This window comes from Mastigoproctus giganteus, chromosome 2 (genome assembly GCF_048544385.1).
Source record: "Mastigoproctus giganteus isolate SK-2022 chromosome 2, ASM4854438v1, whole genome shotgun sequence".
Classification (NCBI taxonomy): Eukaryota; Metazoa; Arthropoda; class Arachnida; order Uropygi; family Thelyphonidae; genus Mastigoproctus; species Mastigoproctus giganteus.
Window position 1 is genome coordinate 115266078 of NC_143576.1, and position 17855 is coordinate 115283932.

The 17855-nt window shown below is 39.0% G+C and overlaps 1 protein-coding gene across 1 annotated transcript in view; it reads left to right on the forward strand.

Annotated features, from left to right (window-relative positions):
- The first annotated feature begins 659 nt into the window (after positions 1–659).
- LOC150089506 (Golgi-associated plant pathogenesis-related protein 1-like) overlaps positions 660–17855 on the forward strand; it is a 133651-nt gene continuing 116455 nt past the window's right edge. Inside the window, exon 1 of the mRNA XM_090368629.1 lies at positions 660–932. The gene's annotated coding sequence lies outside the window, so the exon portion shown is untranslated. The remainder of the gene's footprint in view (positions 933–17855) is intronic.

Consider the following 17855-nt stretch of genomic DNA (forward strand, 5'->3'; position numbering starts at 1 on the left):
TCTTTCAGATACACATAATCCTATGACATACAAGTTCTCGTTTTGCTTATACAACTTTAATGATTATTTGCCCTTGTATGCATATATCGAAGTCGTGAATGATTAACTTCCATCAAATGCTTCGTTATATTCCCCAAAGAACACTTCTAATAACATTACAGATGCTACAGAGGGGCGGTCTTTCTAATACTGTATTTGTAGAATATTTTGCCAAATAAATTAATATCTAAAATGTTTTTTGAATATTATTTAAAATCTATACAGCAATATTACACGTTATTGGTGCATCAAACTTTGGACTACTCTAAATAAGAAGCACTGCTCCAATGGAGAAATATACTATCTGTTTAAATAGTATGCCACTGCCCTAGTTTGCTCTACTCCACATACAGAAACGCTATGCCCTCATATACAATGATATTTTATAGCCCTCAATTCATTTAGATTCCGATAATTCATGCCCCGAACATTCTAGTTGTAGTTCAAGAGATGCTCTCCACAGTAGATAAGGAAAAAGAAGCAGATGTCACTCGATCACAGAACTCAACACGTTCATTGATGCTGTGACACGGGTATTGTCTCTCGCGCGCGGCGCACGCGTCTGTCACAGCCAAGTCGGTTTGTTGCAGCTGTGAGATCACGAGCTACCGCAAGCTGAGTACTGTCAATAACAGCATGCAGCACGCAGGACCAACCTCTCGTTTGAAAGCTCCTCGCGAGTAATCAAGGAGACCCTTTTCGGCTGCTCCAATCGATCCCTCGTTTTTCGTCAACGTGCCTCTCTCTGCGTTCTCGAAGGTCTACAGTCGGCAAGTGGCTGCAAGGAAATTTCCTCCCGTATCGCTCTTAGGATGACAAACAAAATTTGGTAGATAATCAGAAGAATCCAGGGCTTTCCTTTCTTCGAGGGTTTTCTTCTGCTTCCCACAGAGGTGAGTACAAAGCAGTCGATTTGTTTCTTAAAATGATAAAATATAAACATTCTACCTGACCTTTCTCGCATCGGAGTAGTCATTGATCTGGCTACTCTGCAATAACCACAGCAAAGCCAAAAATCAGTAGCGTAATATTAGATAAGCTCCGACGCTCCTGCGAAAATAAATCGTTTCCTTTCAGACCACCTGGAAATCTGCACTCTTTGCTTTCATAATTCAATAGAAATTAGTACACGTTTACTCTTCCTGAGATTTACGTAGCAAGTGAACGAATAATTCTCTTCTATTATAACATTTTAAGAAAAAAGATTGTTCAAAGCGGTAAACATTTGTTTTTAATATTTTTATATCTCTAATTGTGTCCTGTACTTTAAAAGCCTGTCCACCTGTCTGACTGGCATCTATTTCAGCCTGACTGCACATCTAGTGAGAGAAAAATAAAGAAAAAAAAACAAATAAACGTAGGAGGAAAAGAGAGATGGATTTCTTAGCTAACCTAGAGACTAAGACGGATAAAAAATCCATCCAAGAGAAGTGGAATTACTTTATATATGGAAGTGTGTCGTGCAGAAGCACGCCGAACTTTATTTTCACATACTAAATGAAGATGATTTAAAGGTTTCACTTATGCGCATTGCATAAACGAATAACCTTACAAGATCAATCCCTTTTAATTTTCTATCTCTCACAATTCACTGAGTCGCAACTTCTTAGCAGTTGACAATGAGAAACTAGACTGTTCCCTTCCCAATCGAGGAAGTTTTCACCCACTCCAAAAGCTGGAGAATCGTGAATTTTTAGAAATACTAAATATGCAATATCACACCGTTATTATCCCTTATTATAGTTTCTGTGACAAAAAATAGATGTAAGATAACTGTGCCCTGTTACCATTAGTTAATTCACTAGTTCGAATAAATTTAAATACGAAAGAAAGCGGATGGAAGCGTTTGGGCTATGAAAGTTGATTATTTTATCCAGAGGAATGTATTATTTCTCTTATGGTTTCCTAATTTTCTGTTAGTAAACTTAATCTGACGTGTAGATTCATTCGCTAATTGGTTTGCCTCTTTCCTACCACGTGATCACGCAGAATAATCTGTTAACTCGGTAACATTGAACACAGCTCCATGTGGCGAACCACGTTTCGACAAGACATTTGTTAATGTTTTCTGCTGACACCGAAGACAGGTCTATTGTGCCCAACAGCGAACCATCCAGTGCGTACTAAAAAGGAAAGAAAATCCCCTTGAATAGCTTAATTTCATAAAGGAAACGCATTACAGTGTGAAAAGGAGCATTTTCTTCTACTAATTTCAAATTACTGGGACCTCTGGAGAATTGCCTAATCCTGCTGGAACAGTAGTATGGATAGAGGAGGATGCGATGAGTGACACTTTGCCATCACTTCCTCAAAAGTTGTCAATATCAGCAATGGCTACACCCAAACTGTAATTTTCCCAGGCTGCAACGATCCCTGTTTTCATTCCACTTCTGCTGTTTCCATACGTCAAACTGATTGATTACGTCTCCGAATAGCAATCATCTAACCAACTATGATATTCATCTAACCAGAAGTTATGTTAATGAAACGTTCTACTCACGAGTGGGAAATCCTAGAATCTACAGGAATTGTTTATATTGAGCTATGTTAATGTAACTATGTTTGGTGTGTTTTAAGCAACAAAGGAACTAAGGATATGAGATGTTAATGTACCCCCAGATGATTCTTTTACAAAGAATCATCTGGGAGTACATTAAAAAATGTAAAAGATGATTCTTTTACCCCCAGAGTTTCTGGGGATAAAAGAATCATCTTTAGCTTAGCTAACCTGCAAAGTTTTATCTCAAGTTCGTGACTGTGAGTGAGTAAGGAAGAGGTTCCAGTTCCACTAGATCCTTAGGTTAGAGTTGCTAACTCAATGAAGCTATTCAAAGTATTTTTTTTCTTTTTTTACCTTTTTTCATCCACCGGTGAGATGAAACTTGATTCGCACAATGTAGCCAAGTTTCGTTTGAAGAATAAACTAAAAGCTTATTTTTAATTTTTGTTCCTTGAATTAAATAAAAACTAAGAACATTCTTCTATTCTATCTCATTAAAATTTCCTTGCAAACCTTGCTTGGCTTAAAAATACCAATGTTGAAATTTAGCAACACTCACCATCTTACGAAAGAATCTCAAACGAACAAAGCAGCCGATGGATCCACGCTTCTAATCGGATTAAGACATTTCGTACCGATTATAAAACTAATATTATTTCGACAATGCGTCCTCCGAGTGCACCTTATAAATTAAGTTTTTATGTAATGCGATTAGAGTTTTCCATCGCGCAATCATTAAACTAATCGGAGGAAAACAAGGCTAATAATTAAAGATTCTGTTTTCTTCCTTAATGAGAGTTTCATTTTAGTGTATTTTTATATATTTAAGTAGTTTAACTATAACTACTCTCATGAAGTTAAATTAACCTATGTGTTTTCTTCGGGGGTAGTTCTCTCTCAAACTAATAGATTCCTCAAAAGCGGCAGTCATTTTAATTAATGTTTGCTCGCAAACTCCTTCCACTCTGTCTCAGAAGTTCAGTTTCTGCTACATGTAGTTTCTACAAATATTTCCATGAACCTGCTATGGATTGGTATCTATAATTCCTCTCTTCCAAACTAGTCCGAACACGAATGAGTTAAAGGTCAAAAGTTAGCATCTGTTGGACTTCTACTTCGAACCCACATAACTAACTTTTCCTCTCCATTTGTCCCTTCCTATTCTGCATTTCGAAAAAACCTTTCGTGTATTTCCTGAAGGCTGCAATGCAAAAATTCAAGTCAACATCAACAAGTATCTTCTGTTTCCTCAACCTTCAACGGCATTGAGTAATGTTTGTTCCAATAACTTTCGTGTTTGGGGGCTCACCATAAAAAATGTAACATTTATCCTGCAAACTATTTCACCTCAGTTTTCTGCAGGGTCTCAAAGTCTCTATCAGAAGAGACTCCATTTTATAGGAGCACTTTGCCTGATTTAGCTAAAAAAGGAGAAATTCTGCTATGTACTGATTCAATTGAAAATTTCAGATATCTTTATAAAGTAATGAACTTCCACAGGTAACTGAGTTATAATATTTTCATCTTGAATTAACAATATGCATGAATTAGATTATTATAAAGTTGACTATTGAAGGTCGCTTGTTATTAATTTGTATCGCAATAATAAGCGATCCTTTCCAGAGCAAAAAAAAAAATTATCAAATTCTTCATCGTGAAATTTTGAAAATGCAGATATTAAATCAAGTTTATGTAGACGAGAGCGTGTCTGGAATAATGAAAAGATATTTTTCATGGGACCCTTTCGGTTGGATGCCCAACAGACGCAGTTGCACGTCAATTCTCCTTTGGAGCCGCTAGTAGCAGTGTCGCCTTGAACTCAAAATAATTCAAAGAAAACGACGTGTACTGCGTGAAATACATAAATCTGTTAAAACTGCCTTATGGATTAAGCTCACGCAGAACATAACTTTTTTTTCCAATGAAAGGTCAAAGTGAACTGTTTTTTTGTAATAGGTTTAGCTTATAGCATAACAATATAAATAACTGATTTAAGCTGTGTATAGTTTGCGTTAAGCTCCGAAGTAACTAAGGCTATGAGGCATCAGTATATTTTATCTGTAACTGCGCGCATTCTTCAGTTAGTCTAAGGTTCGCTGGAGCAAATACCGGACTTTCTGCGAGAAAAAATAAATAGTGTATACTTTAAAAATCAGAGTTATATATAATGGTACAAATTAAGTTTTTTAAAAATGTAAAAATTTGTGACAGTGTCTTTGTCAGATAATATTTGTCTGTGGGTTTAGGGCTTAGTCAAATGGCCAAAAGCGCTAAAATAAAAATCGTACAAAAATAAAACCTTAGTAGTAAATTAATAAGAGGAGTAAACCTCAATATAGTACGTGGAACACTTCCGTATGATACCCTCCAGAAATTAAAACGGAAAAAACGAAAAAACCGACAACTTACCGGTACATTAAAGTAAAATATAAATAATCAATTTAACACAATTCAAAACAATTAAAATTCAAATTAACGCAATTAAAAGAATCTAACGAAAATATTCAAAACGATTTTCCTTCCTGAAGCTGACAATGCTTTTCGACCGACTGTCGTGATCACAGGCCATATTTGATCTCCGATGCGTGGACCTTTACGCGCATGCGCGAAGACAATCACTATTTAAGTTGCAGGTTTAGCCTGATTCGGTAATTTTCATTCCTGTGATCACGACAGTCGGTCGAAAAGCATTGTCAGCTTCAGGAAGGAAAATCGTTTTGAATATTTTCGTTAGATTCTTTTAATTGCGTTAATTTGAATTTTAATTGTTTTGAATTGTGTTAAATTGATTATTTAATTATTTATATTTTACTTTAATTATTTAATTATTTATATTTTACTTTAATGTACCGGTAAGTTGTCGATTTTTTCGTTTTAATTTCTGGAGGGTATCATACGGAAGTGTTCCACGTACTATATTGAGGTTTACTCCTCTTATTAATTTACTAATATTATTATCAACGTAGAACATATTGAGTATTACAGCTCTGATTCATACTATCTAAAAAATAAAACCTGGACATTCAATATAAACACGTCTAATTGTTAGAATGGAATGGTACCACAAGGTTCGCATGCAGAAGGGACATCAGCCCTCAACAAAGAGGAATGTGTCAGATGACCGTGTCCTATGCTGAGTCAAGCATGAACAACTTCCTCTTTACGATTCCTACGCAGACCAGACGCCCATGTTTCATTTGCGTCCTTTACCTGATATTTATTTGTAGTCTATTCGCTAAATGTATCTTGCCGCTGGGAGCATAACATATTGCGTATTATGTCTGTATCGGGGACTGACAAACCAAAATTGTTTGTGGAAACTGCTGATTTCGCTGCAGTATCATCCAAATAATTTCCTCGAAGTTCAATGTGTCTAGGGATACAGCAGAAACATATCATGTCCACGTTCGTAGAGGAAGAGTATCTTCTGCTGAACCCAAGACAGGACCGGATAAATACTGTAATGTACTTAAGGAATACCAATACAACGTTGGTATTGGTTAGTACATATGCTGTTCAAGACTAATCCATAGCGTGCAGCTCAACAGTGCTATACTCGTGGGAATCTGCTCGGATATTGTTCTGTCTAGAAACACAGCAGCAGATTCCACAGACAGTTCCGACTTCGAGCCAGCAGCTCTATTCAGCAAATCAAACTGAACTCGGTTCAGTTCAGTGTACTAAATATATCCGCAAGTAGACAGTTGAAGTGTCACAGCCTTTACCCAATTCTTAAGGGAGAGATCGCATGCTGGAACATGAACAAGGGATAATGGGTTTCATTGGTGACAGGAAACCTCGTCTACCATGGCATCAAATCCCAGAGTAGCTCTTGAACGGACAATTGGCAATCCGACTGGTGTATGCAGATTTTCCCACCGTGAGGAAAATTTCTTTTTTCATTTCGACATGAAATGCACTTGCAGGGATTTCAGTTTGAATGTGTACTGTAAAAACAACTTTTTCTTCGAAGCGACAAGGATGGTTCTGTTTCTTCCACATATAGACTCTGGACAGGATTGTTATTGTTATTTGGTTTTTTTTTAGGAGCATTAGCAACTAAGGCCATATTGCTCCGGGGATATGCGATGGTCATTCCCTGACCTTTCCGCATCCTCCGTATTTGGTGGTCACGGGCTCGAACCCCGGTCTAATCAAGAAGCGTGTGCTACGCACTGCTGCTCCTGCCCACCTCTCTGGACAGGAGATGTTCGATATGCTCCAGTAGCAATACGAATAGCCTGATGGTAGATAGGGTCCAGCCATCGAAGTAAATTGTTTCTGGCAGATGTGTATAGCTTGGGGCCAGTAATCTAATTTAAATCGCAAGTGCACAGTTCAGACGTAATATGGTGAATCGATCCACACTCCAGGAAGTAGAAGACAGTGCACGAAGATGTGCAAATTTCTCGTGAAATTTGTACGAAGTTGACGAATGGGTTCAAAGAAAGTTAACTTTTTATCAAACAAGAGTCCCAAGAACTTTGTCTGGTACTACTGGAATAATGTTTTATCAAGCTTTAATTCAGGTTCAGGGTGAAAATTGGCTTACAACAAAAATTAATCCAACGGTCTTTTGCGGCAAGAACTGGAATTCATTAGCCAGTGCTCAGGAGTTAAAGCGATCAATGGGATGTTGCAGAACTGAGAGAATATGCATAAAGTGTCATCAAAATTTACAGTTGGAGGTTAAGAGCGGTAGCACAGTGGTATGTCACCGTCCTCCCCACATCCGGTGATAAAAAGACCCGGATTCGAATCCCTCGATGACGCGAGGAACTTTAATGGGCTTTTTTTTTTTTTTACTCCGTGGCTGAATTAGTTGGTCTCGGGCGTAGACAGCTAAGTTTCCCCCCCCCCAAACTAGGGATTTTTCGTCCAAAAAATCAGGCAAATCGACCAGAGAACACACGCTATTTACAGACACAATACACACGGGTAGTTGAAATAACTTTCCGGGTAACCCTAATAAGTATTAGGGTTACCCGGGTATGCCTACTGAAGAGGCAGTCCAATCCTTAGCTGATAAGTTGAGCCATGTGGCCATGATTGGTCCATCTAAACAATTCAGAATTAGCGAGAGAAGCCTGCGATGGTTTTATCCCGACATGAAAACCGCCTTTAGACGTAAGCAGAGAGCACATAGAAAATGGATAAGATCCAGAAACAGTCCAGACTACGAAACCTTTAAAAAGGAGAGCTCACTTCGTGCGCCTCAAGAGAGGAGCATATCAACAGTACATTTTGTCCCAAATTAAGAAGTCCCGGAGAATTTCCTCGAAATGCAATCACTTTAACGTGGAAGGAAAGCTATTTGAGGAGTGGACACGCATATCTTTTGATCATCCAGATGCGACCACAGAGACTGCAACCTTGACAAGTCTAATTGGGAAAACCCTAAATGCTATGGATGATATAATAAGTACTAAGCAACAGCTTATTGACGTGATAAATGGTCTGGCCAACAAGCTACAACTGGACCTGACGGCTTTCTACTGTTTAGGGTCAAGGTGTGCTCTGTGTACATTGTGGATCTCCTCCGGAAGATTCTAAAGATAGGCGCCATACCTGAACTCTGGAAATCTTATGTCACGCCACTCCCTAAAATTGGAAACCCCACGACTGCTAAAGACTTCCGTCCTATCGCCATAGAATGTACTTAATTAAAAAATTTTGAAAAACTAATACATCCAGTAATTATCCAGCACTGTTTTTCTCACCGACCATCTTACCTCCACACAGTCCTACACCACAGGTCCACTACCTCAAATCTCCTCGATACCCTCTTCAGAGCACGAAAGCCGCTGAATGACAGAGCTCAACTGGACATTTTTTTATATTAAATCTGCTTATGATGCTGTGTCAATTCCTACCCTTTTATACATCGTAAAAGAATATTTCAAGGCAAAAACCAAATAGTCAGCATTCTGGAGTCTTTACTACACCGGAGAGAATTAATTATAGAAAGTTTATCTCACCAAAACACTATCTATGCAGCGAGGGCGGTGCCTCAAGGTGGAGTGATGTCGATCACCCTCTTTGCAATTCTACTTGAAATATTTCCTTGCTGCACATCCAAATTTCTGCTCCTTCGCCGATGATTTAAATTTTTTGATTATTTCAAAAGACCCCAAACAGATTCAAGAAATTACTAATCAAACCTCCAATCAAATTCAACAATTAGATTATTTACAGTCAGCTGGACTCCAACTAAACAAAGCGAAGTCAGCCCACATGACAATTACGAAGAGGAAGTTCAGAAATGACATCCGAGTTGTAGTTAATGGCGAGACGATTCCAAAAGTATCATCACATACTGACCTAGGGCTAACGTGGGGTGAAGATTTAAATTTCAAAGATCACTTCAAGACAAAGAAGAAGACCTATGCTGCATTCTGGGCTATCCGCCAGGAGCTCGGAGGCTGTCACTCCTATACCTTTATATGCATCTGAAATCTGGTCCTCAGCACTTGCCTCTCTGCATAACAGATTCTTGGCGATGGATTCTGTGGTGGCTGAACCGTCTGGGAGGGAACCCGTTCACCATCTCCAAATCTATTCTTCTAGTCAATCTAGGCATGACTCCCTGGAAGCTCACTGTTCTTAAAAAAAAAAAAAAGTCTGTGCACATTCTCTAAGCTGCTAACCCGTCAGATTGATGCCCCATCGACAGAGGATATAATCTCACTTCCCAAAGCAAGTAATAGAAACCACCAGAGCGGGCAACGTCCACTTAGGATGAAGCTCACTATCCTGGACTCCCTAAAAAGAATGTTCCCGTGTAACATGATTCAACACCTTCTCCATAAATTCAAATAAGTTTGGAGAAAATAGAAGATACAGAAGCCAAATTGTGGATGAAATCTGGACCAAATCACCAGAACTACTATAAAATGCGAGCTTTATTTATATGAGAAATGTAAACAATTTTAAGCAAATATATTGTAAAAGCAAAGCAAATTGCAATGACAGAAAAAATGATATGTAGGACAACCTGTATTTGTAATTTCAATATTAATTTAATATCAATTTTCTTTTAAAGTTGCTGCTATTAAGTGAATGTAATTTTCTAAACAATCATTATTTTAAACATCAAATTTGTATAAAATTGTACGCTGTATTTAAAATATATATATTTGTACACCCTCCTAGCCCACTGGCTGTTCAGGGGGTGAACCTAAGATTAATAAACAGATGATAATAATAATATAATAGTTACAGTTGGAGGAAGTCATTCCATAATGGAGTTTACTTTGATGACAAAAAGTCCGACACTTAAAACTGATCGTCGTGAACTGTTTCAGGCAAGAACACGGAGGAACTCACTCCTCTTGGCAGAAACAGCAGAGGACTAGAAACAGTATATATGTACAAAGGGTATTAGGAAAGTTTTGCAATATGACGCAACAATGAATCACAGGAAGTTGCTTGCTTGTTGCTGCATGTTGAGACATGTTCATACGTGCATAGTAGCTGCCGCGCCAAGTCGATGGGCTCAGTTATTCATTAGTAGTGAGAGTGTAAAGTGCTTGCGATGGCATCGTGGTCACGAAATGAGATAAGGACAGTTTTGCGGTATAATTTAGTGCGTGGTTTAACCATAGACCAGTGCTTAGAAGAAATGACTCTTGCACTAGATGATGATTGTCCACATCGTACAACGATATTCAGGTGGTATAGAGAATTCCAAAGGGGAAATTTCACTCTGGAGGATTCTGAGAGGCCGGGAAGGCCACGAACGTCAGTTACGGAGGAAAACGTTACTGCTGTGAGGAAAATGCTTGACGAAAACAGGCGAGTGACCTACCAACAGATAGAGGATACTTTGGGCCTAAATGCACCAGCAATTCGTTCGATTCTGCAAGATCATTCGCACGTGAAGAAACTTTGTTCTCTCTGGGTGCCGCATCAACTGACTGAAGAGCAGATGACACGACATGTGACTTGGTGCCGGGAGATGTTAAAAACGTTTGATAAGGGACAATCTCGGTATGTGAACAACATCGTGACAGGTGACGAGACTTGGCTGTACTATTACGATCTGCCGACCAAGGCTCAAAACAAAGTTTGGGTCTTTGATGATGACGACACACCCGTAATTGTCAGAAAATCCCGATCTGTAAAGAAGAAAATGATAGCTGTATTTTTCAAATCGAGTGGAATTGTGGAACGTGTCGTTTTGGACACGCAGAAGACAGTCACAGCTAAGTGGTATACTGAACAATGCCTGCCTGAAGTCATTGGATCTATGAAGAACCTGCGGCCAAAGTCGAGAATGGACACCTGGTACCTCCATCACGATAATGCTGCAGTCACCGCGCCAAAGCCTGCACCGAATATTTGACCACGACAGGACTGAAACTTCTCGAGCACCCTCCCTACAGGCCAGACCTTGCTCCCTGCGACTTTGCACTGTTCCCGCATGTGAAAATGAAGCTAAAAGGGAGGCGGTTTTCCAGTGATGAGGACCTTCTACGGGCTTGGGACAACGAGTGTGCTTTACTCCCTAGTGAAACTTGGCAGAACTGGTTTAAAGATTGGTTTCGGAGGATGGAGAGGTGTATTGAATGTAGAGGAAATTACTTTGAAAAAATTAAATAAACAAAGCTGTATTGCAAAACTTTCCTAGTACCCTTTGTATGTTTGATAAGGTCAGAGAATGAATAACCGTTACTGTTATACAAACGCTAACTCGAGTTATTACTATTCCTAATGATACTTTCAGGAGGTATTGGTCTGGATGGAAGACAATATTTAACTGCTATTGCTACTCCTGTAGAAAAATTTCTATCCTTCCTGTACTGCTTTGGCCCTTGACATACACCTACCCAAACCTTAAATAGGACGCTTTTCGGAGCCCACTTCATATACCACAAAATAAAATTTTATTCTTTTAGTCAATGTTGTAAACACACATACTGGGTCTCGAAGTATAAACACCAATTTTTATTTATGTCTAATAACAAACGATATAAAATAAATATGAAAATCAAAAAATAATCACCTTCGATCTTAAACGCAGAAAATGCATGTTAATTACATTCAAAATACTTAATACATTTAAGTAACTAGTACAATTTATTCTTACTTATTGGATTGTATTACTTAATATTTTAAAGCATGCTTTCATCTAACTTACAACTTCAGTTTAGCTAGCTTTTTTAAGAGTAAAATTTAAGGTGACTGCCATAAAACCGTAACGGATAGTCTAGTTCCATTAATTACACAAATTGAGTATGCGTCAAGACAACTAAAGACGTGAAACGTCGGTCTATCTTCTTTGATGGATGAAAAACTACCTTCTCGGGGAGAAAAATCCACATAACGTTGCTAGAAACTAAAGCATGTTTCTCCGAATCAATAATCAGTTGGCTACCATATAATACAAGTTTAATACCAAGCACATAATGAAGATTTAGTGATTGATCTTACGGCAACAGTATTTCAACTATGCAAGCTCGAAACATGCTAAAAAGAGCTTCGTGTCCCCTCGGACGACTAATTAGTGGCTATATAAAGAGAAGCATACTTGGTACTTCCTGACTGCTTTCCATATGATCAGTGTTTTCAAATTCAGAATGGCAAAACTTGAACCTTTGAAATGACCTGGCCATTTAATACATCGTTAAGTACAAGATGCCACTCATATCAACAAAAAAAATTCTTGAAAGCAGAATTTACGTATTATTCTTGGAACGTACCCACCCGCCGAAAGAACGAGATGAAACCAGCAATCAGAAATTTTGTATTCAAGTGCCTCTACCAAAGCTGTTGTCACTGCTACTCGCTCTTTGTTCTCTTATTATTATTCTATAAATGGTAGACTATTTATGAATCCTTCACATATCTGTGGTATCACCTCCACGGGTTTGTTTCCCACGGTAAAGTGAGAAATGTACCCATCGAATCCGTTGTTTCCACTGCACATCATCCATCAATTTTACTTTCTCTGTTCCTGTGACTTCTGACATTTCCAACTTTCTCCACCCTCTGTCAATACCTGCCTAGACATAAATATGACAAATTTCGCATCGTGCCGCGTGTCATTTACAACCCAAAGGTTGCTAAAACAACTCTAGTCTCCTTCAGGTAGCCATTAACACAACTGCGTGTTTTAGAAAACGGCTCGAAGCGTAGACTTGGTGACGCGCGAAATATTTATCACTGACATTAAGCACCAAGAAACAATCTTTTTATGCGCTTTGAAGAATACTTAAATATAATTAGACAGAGAAGCTTCAAATAATTCACAGCTGGCTTTTATAGATTTATTTATAAATTGAAAATATATTTTCAAAATTCAGCACGTATTATCAAACTAAGGTTTCTTTAACGGAGTTATTTCGGATTGGTATTCATTCAGTTGTTAGCAGATGTTTAACCCACCAGGTGGATAGGACTGAGGTTGGCGCCACGATTCCTCATTGGGTCATAAGATCAGTTACTTTGAGGGTTGAAAAAATCCGGAGTAATCCTGCGACTACGCTATACCCCTGACTGAAATTGGCTGACCCAGCCCCGTTTTAAAATTTCCTCGTAGCATGAACTTCAAAATGTGCCTGACTACTCTGTGTAGATAACTGTTGTTATTACTATTAGTGTAAGAGGATCCTAATGTACCAGCAGTGAGTGAGCATGTGATTTTCATAATGATATCCAAATGTAAATTTAAATAATACAAGTAAATCGTTAACAGTAGTAAATAATAGCAAATCCATGGAGTGCTGTTTGGTCCTTTCAAAAAGTTTCTTCACTCCGAATGTACAACTCCAGTTTAATAACTGGAGTTATGAAATTTATGAAACAGAAAAGCAAATTAATAAGAAACTATGATATTACTGTTTAAACGGTATTTTTATGCAGCGTAATTTCTCTATCTCCTCCCGAAATTCAACCTAGAAAGATCGATAATGTACCATTAATAAGCTGATCACCAAGAACACAGTTTTTGAAACTGACCACGATTAAATTAGTTTTAATTACGAAGTATGTAACTGAATCAGAAGTATGGCCACTACTCACGACTGTTTGGCATGTCTATCAACACAACTTACTGTTGTGATGTGGCAGTAGATATACGAGTATGCACACGCCAGGCCATTTTATTAGGACCGTGGAGGTTTCGGTTATATTCAATGATCTATGCATTGAATATTGGTAAAATGGTGTGTGATGCGGGCAGGAAAGCACTATGTCTTGTGACCCAAGAAAAAACTTCAAGTATCCGCCAGCCCATTCCCTGGATCGGATCTCGGTCCCTTTGAGTGCATGTGAGATAAACTGAAGAGCCATGTTCGTCAGCATGTTCCTCTGTCCACGTCACTCCAAGAATGGAGGGTAGTTTTGTCACACGAATGGTTCAGGTATTCGTTGTCACTTTTCAAAGCCTTTTTGACTCCTTTTGTCACATTGTGTCGAAGTAGCGATCCAACCGGCTATTAGTTCATGATCCAAATGAAGTGGCCACTCAGGTAAGATACATATCTGAGTGGCCACTTCATTTGGATCCGTAAATATATATCTGAGTATGATAATAAATTGAGAAATTTATTGAGTGATTGATCAGATTTGACTCCTTTTGATGAAAAGAACAGCAGTTCTTGAAAAATACATTTGTAAATAAATAAGAAAAATTATTTACATAATTCATGACTGAGAAACAATAGCAGATTAACTTCATTTGTTCACTGAATAAAATTAATAATCATTATTATATAACGTACTGGAAATAATTTCTGCAATCTAATAACAATCGTGCATTGCGGACTGACTGGCTCTGTGATCGACTTGTTAATTTGCATTCTTATTAAATCAAAAACATGAATTAAATATAAAGAAACCAAATTAATAGCTATCTTTGATCAAACGGAGTAAGTTCCGGTTTCACTGTGCTTTAAAGCATGTTCCGTAGAATTGAATGAAAGGTTACGGTGCCGTGCATTCCTTTCCCCTGCTGCTTTTGGACCTGAACTTGACATTCAAACACTCTTGACTACTAAACGGATGACGCAAGCTAGCCTACTGAAAAGCTAATCTAGTCTGAGTAGTATAATTTTCTAAGTTATATTTGGTACCCCATTTAACAAACATAACTTAATATTTGAATAAAGAAAGCACAAAATAAAATGAAATTAACTTAATTTAAATCAATATGGTCTGGTCTGGCCCTTTCCTACGCACGAAACTAATATAACAAAACGACTATAATAAAATAAGTCGGTCTTAGAATTGTGCAGAAGTGGCTGGAATTATCTATAAACAACATTTCAGACAAACTCAATCTAGCATTTTTGCATAATTTATTTATTTAAGTTTCATTTCTATGTTCAGTGGTTAATTTACTATATTTTATCCTAAAACTGCATTCCAAGTGGTAAAGTTTCTAACTTACGTCTATAGAATCCTAACTTCGTTTAAAAAAAAATGAAATTCACAGATCAGTGTGATCTCCTATATCAGCAAATATAATGCTCGAAAAAATTCAGAGAACAAAAAAAGTGTTTGTGATAAATATTTTATTGTGAACAGTATTGCCGAAGGAGGGTATTTGATATTATAGGCATCGTGGCATCCAAATTCCGAGTTTCGCAATAGAAATCGACTACCACCTTACAGAGCCGCACATTATGCAAATTAATCATGCCTATAAAAATAGGGGTTGCGACCACATTTCTTCATTCCCGTTTTTGGCTTGCTCAATGGGCAACCATATCTTCAGTACTCAGGATAAGTCGTCATTGTTCAGATGATTCTCTGAGATGGCGGGCCTCTGGATGACTTGAAGCAGAGCAGTTGCAGGCGGTGGTGGTACGTTGGCTTAATGTGTCACGCAGTGTCGTCTCGACATTATGCAAGCAGTATTCCTTCCTATAACTACGTACGCTGCAGGACCCTGGTTCCACAGAGTTAAAATAGCTGCGTTTCGGGCGAAACTAAATTCCATACAACGCATCGTGCTTCTTGGTATTCTAAGAGTGTGCAGAACGGTGTCCACTGCCGCGCTGCAGGTATTGGCCGGAGCGCTACCCTTGGATCTACATTTGTTGTATCGTGGTTTTTGCTACCGTATTAAGAGGGAAATTCCTACAGAACCTTTTGGTATAGAAATAAATATTCGCTCTGACTGCAGAGGCGAAAAGAAAAGACGTATGAATGAAATAATCAATTTATGGCAGACAAGATGGGATACCATACCTACTGGAAGAGTGACCAACTTATTTATCCCGAACGTGACTTTTCTGAATGATAAAAAGGTTCGCAATTGGTTTACACCTAGTTTACAGTCGTCATTTTTGTTAACAGGGCACGGGTCAATGAATGAGAACTTATATGCATTAGGACTAAGTAACATGGACCTTTGTTTTTGCGGGGCCAGGGAAGGCTGGCGGCACATACTATATGATTGTCGAATATATGACAATGCCATGACAGCGTTTCGTGAAATTCTTGAGAGTATAGCTCCAGGAGAAGAAGCTATATTTTTAAGAGACTCTGGTAAGTTTCAGATGCTCCAGGTATTTGCTAAAGAAGTATTTGAACTAAGGAAAAGTATGATTCCAGTGATACGAGGTTGATCAAATCCATCTGGCTGGAGGCACCGAAGTGTTTTTATGCTGCCGTTCTTACTGGTTGCACAACTGGAAGATCTACCCTTTTCTTTATCTCTCTCTTCTCCCCCCCCTTGGTTTTCCCCTTTCACTTTTTGGTATATACATGCTAAAAACCAATATATATACAGGGTGTTTCAGTTAAACGTTTCAGAACTTCTAAGAGGGGTAGGGTACATCCTGACAACTCGAAATCATATAGCAATGTGGGGTCGGAAATGCTTTCCTGAAGCGGTGTTGTACACAGAAGCACCATAAAGAAAAGAGACCGTAAGTGAGAAATCGTTTTAATAATACATGAAAAGAAGCAAAAGGTACATGGATTAAAGTAAGTGTTCGAAGTTTCTTCCACGGGCTACAATGCACGCCTCACATCTCCGACGCATGGACATCCGAACATTCTGGAATACTCCAGGCGAATTTCGAATTTCTTCGGCAGCTACTGCGATTCTTGCAACCAGCTCCTCAGCATTGTCAACAGGGGTGTCATAAACTAGCGATTTCATATGACCCCAGAAATAAAAATCAAGACATGATAGGTCGGGTGACCGAGCAGGCCAACGCACGGGACCACCACGTCCGATCCACTGTTGACCAAATGTGACATCCAGGTAGTTACGAACATCTCCGCTATAATGGGCAGGGGCTCCATCGTGTTGGAACCACATTGTCTGTTGCGTCGATGCAGAAATCTGTTCATCTCTCAAAAGTTGTGGCAATACTTGCTGCAGAAAGATCAAGTAGATAGGTCCGGTTAGACGACACGGTAACAGGTAAGGTCCGATGAGGTGATCTCCCATAATACCGGCCCATACATTGACCGAAAATCGAATCTGTGCTGCACGACGTCGTATTGTATGCGGGTTCTCGACCGCCCAGATATGGTCGTTATGCGTGTTGAAAATTCCTTCCCTTGTGAAGGATGCCTCATCGGAAAACAACACTTCAGCAGGAAAAAGGGGATTTGTAGCACATTTTCCAAGGTACCACTGTGCGAAAGCAATACGAGGTGCATAATCCTCCGGTTGCTGTGTCTGGACACGGTGCACGTGAAACGGATGCATGTCTTGTTCTCGGAGAATCCTCCAGACGCTGCAGTGGGAAACCCCGACTGCGTTTGCTAGACTTCGTGTACTCGTTCTTGGATTCCCCTGTACATGCTGCAGCACATTCTGTTCGACGGCTGGAGTCCGTGCTGTTCTTACCCTGTCCCTGTCAGCTCTTTCAAATGGACCTCTCTCAGCTAACCTCTGGTGCAGTCTTGCAAAGAAATTATGACTGGGAATACGCCTCGTCGGATATCGTTCCGCGTACAAACGCTGTGCGGCTGGCCCACTACAATTTTCAGCCCCGTACGCCAAATGCATATCGGCTAACTCTGCGTTCGTGTAATCATCCATCCTACTAACTTGGCGTTCTTGTTCAAGAAATTCGAAATTCGCCTGGAGTATTCCAGAATGTTCGGATGTCCATGCGTCGGAGATGTGAGGCGTGCATTGTAGCCCGTGGAAGAAACTTCGAACACTTACTTTAATCCATGTACCTTTTGCTTCTTTTCATGTATTATTAAAACGATTTCTCACTTACGGTCTCTTTTCTTTATGGTGCTTCTGTGTACAACACCGCTTCAGGAAAGCATTTCCGACCCCACATTGCTATATGATTTCGAGTTGTCAGGATGTACCCTACCCCTCTTAGAAGTTCTGAAA